The sequence below is a fragment of the Nicotiana tabacum genome, chromosome 3 (genome assembly GCF_000715075.1).
Source record: "Nicotiana tabacum cultivar K326 chromosome 3, ASM71507v2, whole genome shotgun sequence".
In the NCBI taxonomy this organism is placed as follows: domain Eukaryota; kingdom Viridiplantae; phylum Streptophyta; class Magnoliopsida; order Solanales; family Solanaceae; genus Nicotiana; species Nicotiana tabacum.
This window is the reverse complement of record NC_134082.1, coordinates 134395995-134406929: the sequence shown is the minus strand read 5'-3', so window position 1 is coordinate 134406929 and position 10935 is coordinate 134395995. Positions and strand designations below refer to the sequence as shown.

Here is a 10935-nt window from a genome sequence, read left to right as displayed (position 1 = left end):
GTCACACCTCCTTTTACCCGCAAGGGATAGGGAGTTTTTTCAATTTAAGTGACGTTGATCGAAATGGGAATATTTATATTCAAATTCAGAGTCGCCACTTGGGATAATTTATGGTGTCCCAAGTCACCGGTTTAAAATCCTGAATCGAGGAAGTTTGACTCTGTTTTACTGTCCGTGAAACACAGAAATTCGGGTAAGGAATTATGTTAACCCAGGAGTAGGTGTTAGGCATTTCCGGGTTTCATGGTTTTAGCACGGTCACTCAACTATCAATAATTCACCTAATTACCAGATTTATTACATATTTAAACCCTATTATGTATTTTAACCTTTTAACCACTTTTAATTATTTATGGAATTATTTTCTGGAACAAGGCACGATTGTCGTACACTTGTCATTCTTGAACACATTGCGAATCGCGTCACATGAAATGCACCTGCGGTTTACAACATATTTTATTTTATTATTAAAGAATTGAAGTTGTAGTCGAGTCACATGAAATGTGCACCCGGATTTTGAGAATTACGTATCACAACTACGTCACGGGAACCGTATCCGTAATTGTGATGATTTATTATAAACGCGCTTAAAGCAAACTACGAATGTTTGTGGTTCTTCTTAAAACTAATTTGTGATTATTGCGAGGCCACGAATTATGGATATAACATTGGGAAAAAATATGTATGATTTTAGCTATCAAGAAAAGATGGACCAGTAGCAAGCCCAATACGTTATATTGAACTAAAACTTTAAGTATAGTATTACCAATGCTTGATTGGGCTCGAAATTGAGCCCAAAAGTGGGAAAAGGAACCAGAGACCCCGTCAGGTCTGATTTTGATCATGCTGTCTCATTTGGGCTAAATATCAGGCCCAACTATTTTGAAATGAAGGCCCTTAATATACTAAGACCTTATCTGACATTCACATTTCTTCAAATACACAAACAGCAAAATATTATACTAAATTCTGCAGATCAAAATGCTGAATAACTATATTATAGACTTAATTTGTTGCATTAACATGCCATTAGAAACAGTGATGTTAACTTGAACTAGATTAGTTGAGCAATGCAATCCTCGAATCATGATATATTACGCCTAGGGGAAAATTTCAACCAATCTCAGCTTTGAGATCAATAGCAACTAAAGTTAGAACTACAGGCCATGAACATTGCAAATAATTAGTTATGAACCATCAAATCACTGTAAGATGACTCCCAGAATCTAGCAGTCCCTATAATAACCCCAAAAAGATAGCTGAACAATTCAAGAGACTCAAATAGTGTTCTAAACCTGCGAGATACTACCTCTAACACAAATATCCACATGAAATTAAATGAGTTTCAACCAGCCTTCAGATCTGACAGTAAATATTATGCAAGGGCATCATTATTTTTTAAAGCTTCAAATCTGAGAAGCTCTTCAAATACTCCACCTAAAAACTCTTTTAAACAACTCCAACTTGAGCATCACAACTAAATATCAGGGTTACATTCGACTCAAACATATATCATGAAGCAATTCTAACTAACAGTCACATATTCAAACTAACACTCGACATCATTACAGACTTTCCAATATATGCATGGTGTGTTTATTACATTCATTTAATACCAAACTTCAACCTACTTAAAGACAACATAACAGAATAGAACAGAGATAGAAAATCAAAATTTGAAACTCATGATCACACAACTTCGAAAGTGAGGCAGCAGATAGTTCACAACTTCAGGTATATAACCTATGGGCCAGGTAGATGTTCAGCCACATACCTGTTTACAGCAAATCAACCAAAAATAAAGCTCTGTAATTGAGAAGGTGTAACAGCCAAACAGAATAGTAGCAGAAAGAGTAATTCAGAATAAACTTCAGCTTTAACCCAAAAATCCAAAGAAAACTGCCCCAAACTTCGAGTGAAAAGTAGAAGATAGAAGAGATGATTCTTCTTTCTTTTTTTTCCGAAAAGAGTCAGATTTTGTTTCTAACTTTAAACTTAAAGGAGAAGAAAATTCAGAAAAGACTAAGGGTCCAGAAAATATAGGTGCTAACTCTGCCATGTGCTCCTTTTTAATTCAAAAAATAAAAAACATCTTCTATAACTGAATATGGACAGCTGTCCATTCTAGCTATTTTGTATATGTTTTTGCCCCCTTTTACTTCTTAAATTGATCAATTTCAACCCCAAAATCTATCTTAATTTCCAGTTTATTTGCATCTTAGACCCTTATCCTATCTCTAGAACATTCTTAATCAGTTGTACATAATATTCCCTCAAGTTCAATTCCTATAATGCCCAGTCATATCCTCAAATTTAACCTCATAACAAAAAACCTGGGTTTGGGCTTCTTAGCCCATAACCACAGAATCCCGATTAGACCAAAACTAGCATAAGACATCAACCAAATATAAATCAGTAATTAACACCCAAAAATAGAAGTAATCCGGACTTAAATGGTTTTTAAACAAATAACCCTAAACTTATGCCATTAATCAATTGAACTCAATGAACCTAAACAACTCGATATTATCTCAAACAAAAGAGGAACAGGATTAACAGTGACAAAAAATAAAAATAAAAACTAAGTAATAAATAATAAAACAACAAAAACAAAGAGCAACAGAATCAAAAGAAAAGAGAGGGGAATACCGATTTGGCCAGGCTGAAATCAATGAATCGAAATGACTCGACCAAAACTGGTGACTTGGTTGTGTCACGACCCCAGTTTGCCCTCCGTGAACTATCGTGACGGCACCTAGTCTTTACGACTAGGTAAGCCTAACAAATGCGGGAAAAAAAAGAACAATTGCGGAAAGAAAATAATTAAAAATCGAGATAACAAAATGAAACAGTGTTAAAGATGTCGTCTGGCATATAACAGTAAAAGAATCTCAACCTAATACTCCCAAAATCTGGAATCCCATGAATCACAAGCTAAGAGATACATAAAAAGCTCTAACTCCAGGAATGTCTATCAAAAGGAAAAATACAGAAGGGCTATACTAGTATAGAAAATAGAAAGGGACCCCTCGGTCTGCGGACGCGACAGATATACCTCGAAGTCTCTATAAAAGTGTCTCGCCTCAAGGATGATAAGACTAAGTGGAAGTACCTGGATCTGTACATGAAAAACATGCACAGAAAGGACATGAGTACTTCTAACCTAGCACGCTGCACATAATTCGAATAAAGCAGTTTGAGCAAGTAAAACAATTAAGTCAATTAGACATGCTTTCTTAAGCTAATGTAGGCTTAAATTGCGAGTAGTATAAACAGAAAAGGAAACACAGATATAGTTACTTAATAAAAACGGATTTTCAACAATTAGCACAAGTACACACTCGTCACCTCACGTACAAGGTATTTCAAATGTCAACAATACCAAATCCTAAAGGGAGTTTCCCCCGCACAAGGTTAGGTAAGTCACTTACCTCGAACCAGCTCAAAATCAACTCGAAACCACGCTCTTGCCACGAGTACTCGACTCCAAATGGCCCAAATCTGTTAAATTCAATTTCATAATGTAAATATAACTTCAAGTAGCTAATTACAATAACTAATTCTAAGCTAATACGCGAAATTAAGAAAAATGACCAAAATGACCCTCGAGCCCACGTCTCGGAATCAGGTAAAATTTGCAAATTCGAAAACCCCATACTCTCACGAGTTCATATATATAGAAATTACTCCAATCCGACATTAAAATCACGATCCAAACTCAAAAGTTAGGTCTAGGTACTATTCCAACTTTTCTCCAATTTTTCCACCCCAAATTTGAATTTAAAGGATGAATTTAAGCATAGATTCGTGGAAATTAATCAAAACCAAGTAAGAATTACTTACCCAAAACACCCAGGTGAAAATCTCCCTCAAAATTACCAATCCCGAGCTACCAAATCAATTTTCCAAGTTTGGAAACTAAAACCTCGTTTCTGCCCCTTTTCTGACCAGTGAAACCGCATCTGTGGCCCTGGACTGCACCTATGGTCACATTTCTGCAAAGACCAAGTCGCACCTACGAATTTCATTAAATTCCCATTGCCGCAAATGTGACCTCTTCACCGCATCTGCGGTCACGCAGGTGCGTGGACACTTCCGTACCTGCTGCTTCTAGTTTTTCCTCATCTAGCCGCATCTGCGGTCTCCCAGCAGGTTCTGGGATCTGCACTTGCGGTCCCCAATCTGCAGGTGCGGTTATGACAGCAATCCAGCAGTTTCAGCTGCACACTCTAACTCTCAACTTCCCGTCAACCATCCGGATTCATCCCCAGGCCCCCGGGACCTCAACCAAAAGCACGAACAAGCCATATACCACTATCCAAACATATACCAATCCTTAAAACACCTAAAAGTCATCGAAACATCGAATTAACCATGGATTCAAACCTAAGAACTCCAAAAACTCTCAATTTATGCTTTCGATCAAAAAGGCTATCAACCCTCGTCCGAATGACCTGAAATTTTGTACACACGTCACATTTAACACTACGGAACTACTCCAACTTCCGGAATTATATTCCGACCCCGATATCAAAATCTCACTATCGACCCGGAAACTTCAAAAATTCAACTTTCAGCATTTCAAGCCTAAATAAGCTTAGGACCTCCAAAACACAATTCGAACACGCCCCTAAGCCCGAAATCACCCAACGGATCTAACAGAACCAACGGAATTCCATTCTGAGGCTGTCTTCACACTGCTCCGACTACGATCCAAATTCTAAAGCTTAAGCTCTCATTTAGGGACTAAGTATCCCAAAACACTACGAAACTCAAAACCAAACATCCCGACGAATCAAAATAGTAGAAACAAACAGGGAGAAAGCAGTTAATAGGGGATCGGGGCATTAATTCTTAAAACGACCGGCCAGGTCGTTACATCCTCCTACACTTAAATATTCGTTCGTCCTCGAACGAGTATAGAGACATACCTGAAGTAGTGAAAAGATGAGGGTAACGGCTGCGCATATCCTGCTTGGTCTCCTAGGTCGCCTCCTCGACCGGCTGACCCCGCCACTTAACCTTTACTGATGCAATGTTCTTTGACCTCAGCTTTCGAACCTACCTTTCCAATATTGCCACTAGCTCCTCAACATGAGATAGATCCTTGTCCAACTGAACTGAACTAAAATCCAATACGTGCGACGAATCACCGTGATACCTCCGGAGCATCGAAACATGAAATACCGGATGAACTCTTGCCAAGCTGGGAGGTAAGGCAAGCTCTTAAGCAACCTCCCCAACACGCCGCAATATCTCAAAAGGGCCAATAAACCTCGGACTCAACTTCCCCTTCTCCCCGAATCTCATAACGCCCTTCATAGGCGAAACCCGAAGCAGAACCTGCTCTCTAACCATATAGGAAACATCACGAACCTTCTGGTCCGTGTAACTCTTCTGTCCGGACTAGGCTGTACGGAGTCTATCCTAAGTCACCTTAACCTTCTCCAAAGCATCCTGAACCAAGTCAGTGCCCAATAATCTAGCCTCACCCGGTTCAAACCAACCCACCGGGGATCTACACCACCTACCATATAAAGCCTCATACAGTTCCATCTGAATGCTGGACTGATAGCTATTGTTGTAGGCAAATTCCGCCAATGGCAAGAACTGATCCCAAGACCCTCCAAACTCAATCACACACGCACGGAGCATATCCTCAAGAATTTGAATAGTGCGCTCGGACTGTCCATCCGTATGAGGGTGAAATATTGTACTCAACTCCACCCAAGTACCAACTCATGTTGTACGGCCCTTTAGAACCGTGATATGAACTGAGTACCTCTATCTAAAATGATGGAAACTAGAATACCATGCAGACGAACAATCTCCAAGATATAAATCTCTGTCAATCGCTCCGAAGAATAGGTAGTACACACAGGAATGAAATGCGTGGACTTGGTCGATCGATCCACAATCACCCAAATGTCATCGAACTTCCTCAAAGTCTGTGGGAGCACAACTACAAAGTTCATGGTGATCCGCTCCCTCTTCTACTTCGGAATCTCCATCTGCTGAAGCAACCCACCCTGTCTCTGATGCTCATACTTCACTTGCTGACAATTGAGGCACCGAGCTACAAACTCAACTATATCTTTTTTCATCCGCCTCCACCAATTGTGCTGTCTCAAATCCTGATACATCTTCGCTGCACCCGGATGAATGGAATACCGCGAGCTATGGGCCTCCTCTAGAATCAACTCTCGCATCCCATCAACATTGGGTACACAAATCCGACCCTGCATCCTCAATACCCCATCATCATCAATAGTCACATCTCTGGCATCACCGTGCTGAACCTTGTCCTTGAGGACAAGCAAATGAGGGTCATCAAACTGACGCTCCCGGATACGATCAAACAAGGAAGACTGAGAAACCACACAAGTAAGGATCCGACTAGCCTCCGAAAGATCCAATCTCACAAACTGACTGGCTAAGGCCTGAACATACATCGCCATGGGCCTCTCTGCGACTGGTAAATAAGCCAAACTCCCCAAACACTTTGTCCAGTGACTCAAAGCATCAGCCACCACATTGGCCTTGCCCGGGTGATACAAGATAGTGATATCATATTCTTTCAGCAGCTCTAACCACCTCCTCTGGCGCAAATTAAGATCCTTCTGCTTGAACAGATGCTGCAAACTCCGGTGATTAGTATAAATCTCACAATGCACATCGTACAAATAATGACGCCAGATCTTCAAGGCGTGAACAATAGTAGCTAACTCGAGATCATGCATAGGATAATTCTTCTCATGTACCTTCAATTGTCTAGACGCGTAGGCAATCTCCCTAATGTCAAGCATCAATACCGCTCCAAGGCCAATCCTCGAGACATCACAATAGACAATATAAAACCCCGAACCTGTAGGCAATATCAAGACCGGGGCTCTGTCTTGAGCTTCTAAAAGCTCGCTTCACACTCTTCTGTCCACTAGAAGAGAGCACCCTTCAACAAATCGACGGTAATAACCCGCCAAGACAAGAAAACTGTGGATCTCTATAGTTGAAGATGGTCTGGGCCAACTCTGCACTGCTTCCACTTTCTTCAGATCCACCTGAATACCCTCACTCGATACCACATGGCCTAAGAATGCCACGGAATCTAGCCAAAACTCACATTTCGAGAACTTTGCATATAACTTCTTTCCCCTCAAAGTCTGAAGCACTATCCTCAGGTGTTGCTCATGATCTTCCCGATTCCGAGATACACCAGAATATCATCAATGAAGACAATGATGAACGAGTCAAGATACGGCAGGAACACACTGTGCATCAAATGCATGAAGGTTTCTAGGGCATTGGTCAGCCCAAATGACAACATAACAAGGAACTCGTAATGACCATACCGAGTCCTGAAGGAAATCTTCGGGATATTTGGCTCTCGAATCTTCAATTGATGGTAACCTGAACGCAAGTCAATCTTAGAAAACACTCGTGCACCCTGAAGCTGGTCAAACAAATCATCAATGCGAGGCAAAGGATACCGGTTCTTCACTGTAACTTTGTTCAACTAGCAATAATCAATGCACATACGCATGGAACCATCCTTTTTCTTCACAAATATGGTAGGAGCACCCTAATGTGATACACTGGGCCGAATAAAACCCTTATCAAGCGATTCCTGTAACTGATCCTTCAACTCCTTCAACTTAGAAGGGGCCATATGATACAGAAGAATAGAAATGGGCTAAGTGTCCGGCAACAGATCAATGCCAAAATCGATATCTCTATCGGGCGGCATGCCCGGAAGATCAGCTAGAAACACATTAGAAAAATCTCGTACTACTGGGACTGAATCAACTGTAGGGGTATCAATACTGACATCTCTCTCAAAAGCTAGATACGTTTTACACCCCTTCTCAACCATACGTTGAGCTTTAAGGAAAGAAATAACTCTACTGGAAGTATGACCTAAGGTACCTCTCCACTCTACTCACAATACACCTGGCATAGCCAGCGTCACAGTTTTGCCGTGACAATCAAAAATAGCATAATGGGCGACAATCAGTCCATGCCTAAGATAACATCAAAATCTACCATGCTGAGCAATAACAAATCGACTCTGGTCTCAAAACCACTAAGAGCAACCATACACGACCGATAAACGAAACATAAACAGGGAAACTCAAAGAATCTCGAGATACACCCAAATGCGAGGCAAAATAAGAATAAGTGGAGCCTGGATTGAATAAATCGATGCATCTCTATGACAAACCAAGACAATACCTATGATGACATAATTGGCGATGACAGCCTCGGTACGGGCAGAAAGGGCATAATATCTGGTCTGGCCTTCCCCTCTAGGGCGACCTCTAACTCCCCGACCTCTACCTCTAGCTGGCTGAGCAGGTGGGGTAGCAACTGGAGTTGTAACCATAGCCTGAAAACTCTACGGGGCACGATGTGGCTGAGAAGTCTGTGGAGGTGCATTCCTCCCAAGTCTAGGGCAATCCCTCACCACATGGTGTGTGTTACCACACTCAAAACAAGCTCTGGGAGGACGTGGCAGTGGGAACCGTGCGGTACGGGTACTCTGAGACCCCTGAACACCTGAAATATTGTGTGAAATCTGAGACATAAACTGAGCTAGCTGACCCACAAAACCTCAACCATTCCTTACTCTTCCTCCAAAGTAACCACCAGTGGGTCTCTCCAGTCTACGAGGCCTCCTTGCTTCCCTATACTCTTTCTCCTTACTTTATATGTCCTCTCTCTCTTAGACCCACATGTCCTTTACTCGGCGAGAGGTGCTCAACACCCGCTGAACTGAGACCATAGGCTGTGTCGCCATGACACCTGGACCCTAACCAATGAGAACTCGCTGCTCTGGAGTGGGGGCGGTGGGAGTCTGGGTCCCTCCCCCGATTTGTGAAGTAGTTGGTACAACCTGAATCAACCCCGCCTGAACTAATGTACCAAACATGCTCAGGAACTGTGCTAATGTCTCCTGAAGTGCTGGAGTAGTAGTAGCAGTAGGTGTATCAGGTGCCTAGACACTGACTGGAACTGTTGGTGGCTCCTCTATGGCAGATAATGTGGGTGCTCTGGCTGCACCATAGGCGCATCCTCGACCTCTACCCCGGCCCCGACCTCTAACGGTTCTAGCAGGGGGCACGGGTGCCTAGTCATCTCTAGTGGCACGTGTCCTCACCATCTGTGAGAGAATGGAAGAAAGAGGTTTAGAATTGGTGATGTCAAGAATCTCGCACGACAAGAAAGTCAAAAGAAGTGGAATTTTCCTAACAGTTACACAGCCTCTCGTAGATAAGTACAAACGTCTCTGTACCGATCCGCGAGACTCTAATAAATCGGCTTGTGATTTATGACTCCTATGAACCTAGAGTTCTGATACCAACTTGTTATGACCTCATTTTGCCCTCCGTGAACTATCGTGATGACACCTAGTCTCTACGACTAGGTAAGCCTAACAAATGCGGAAAAAAAGAACAATTACGGAAAGAAAATAATTAAAAACCGAGATAACAAAATGAAATAGTATTTAAGATGCCGCCTAGCATATAACAGTACAAGAATTTCAACCTAACACTACCAAAATCCGAAACCCCATGTCTATCAAAAGGAAAAATAAAAAAGGGCTATACTAGAAGAGAAAATAGAATGGGACTCCTCAATCTGCGGACGCGGCAGATATACCTCAAAGTCTTTACAAAAGCGTCTCGACTCAAGAATGATAAGATTGAGTGGAAGTACCTGATCTGCACATGAAAAACATATGCAGAAAGGGCATGAGTACACTACAGCAGTACTCAGCAAGTGTCAAGCCTAACCTCGATCGGGTAGTGACGATGAAAGTCAGGGCCCTACTGAGATTAATGAAATACAAGGTATAACAGTATAGAATAAGACAGTATAATTAAGTGCAACAGTGAAAAGTAACACATGATAAAAAGAACGACAACAACTATAATAGAGACAAAATAATCACGGAAAGGAATACAGCTCAACACAGAGATAACCACCAGAGATCTCCCAGGATACCGTCATGTAGTCCCCAAATATAAATATTCAGTGGATCTCCCGGGTGCAGTCCCGTAGTCTAACTCATAATGCGCGGGGATCTATCGAAAATTCGATCCGTAGTCCCAAATGTAAATATCTAGTACTGGGGGAATCTATCGGGTGCAGTCTTGTAGTTCTAATGTAAATGTGCAGGGGGATCTACCAGAATACAAATCCGTAGTCCCAAAGTAAACATGCAGGGGGATCTACCGGGATACCGTCCCGTAGTCCCAAAGTAAACACACAACAACAACACGAAGAATATTCAGTGCAATCCAATTTCATAACAAAGTAAAACAAGTATTTCTAACCTAGCATGCTGCACATAATTCGAATAAATCAGTTTGAGCAAGTAAAATAATTAAGTCAAGTAGACACGTTTTCCAAAGCTAATAGTAGGCTTAAATTGCAAGTACTATAAACAGGAAAAGAAACACAGTTATAGTTACTTAATGAAAATGAATTTTCAACAATTAGCACAAGTACGCACTTGTCACCTCACGTACAAAGCATTTCAAATGTCAACAATACCAAATCCTAAGGGGAGCTTCCCCCACACAAGGTTAAACTAGCCACTTACCTCGAACCGGCTCAAAATCAACTCGAAATCACGCTTTTGCCACGAGTACTCGACTTCAAATGACTCAAATCTATTCAATTCAATTGCATAATGTAAATAACTTCAAGTAGATGATTCCAATAATTAATTCTAAGCTAATACGTAACATTAAAAAAATGACCAGGATGACCCTCGGGCCCACGTCTTGGAATCGGGTAAAATTTATAAATTCGGAAACCTTATACTCTCACGAGTTCATATATATAGATATTACTCCAATATGACATCAAAATATCGATCCAAACTCAATAGTTAGGTCTAGGAACTTTTCCAACTTTTCTCCAATTTTTCAC

General features: G+C 41.3%; 1 protein-coding gene across 8 annotated transcripts in view; it reads right to left on the bottom strand.

Annotated features, from left to right (window-relative positions):
* Positions 1–1213: 1213 nt before the first annotated feature.
* Positions 1214–10935, bottom strand: part of LOC107770334 (uncharacterized) — a 30545-nt gene continuing 20823 nt past the window's right edge. For 5 of the 8 annotated variants that reach the window (XR_001644589.2, XR_001644588.2, XR_001644587.2 and 2 more), the window contains 6 exons: positions 10604–10673; positions 9658–9719; positions 3432–3501; positions 3056–3118; positions 2650–2778; positions 1422–1774 (listed from right to left, as the gene is read on the bottom strand). The gene's annotated coding sequence lies outside the window, so the exon portion shown is untranslated. Of the gene's footprint in view, positions 1775–2649; positions 2779–3055; positions 3119–3431; positions 3502–9657; positions 9720–10603; positions 10674–10935 lie in introns of all 8 variants that reach the window. The other 3 variants (XR_012707858.1, XR_012707855.1, XR_012707856.1) reach the window with 3 other exon arrangements.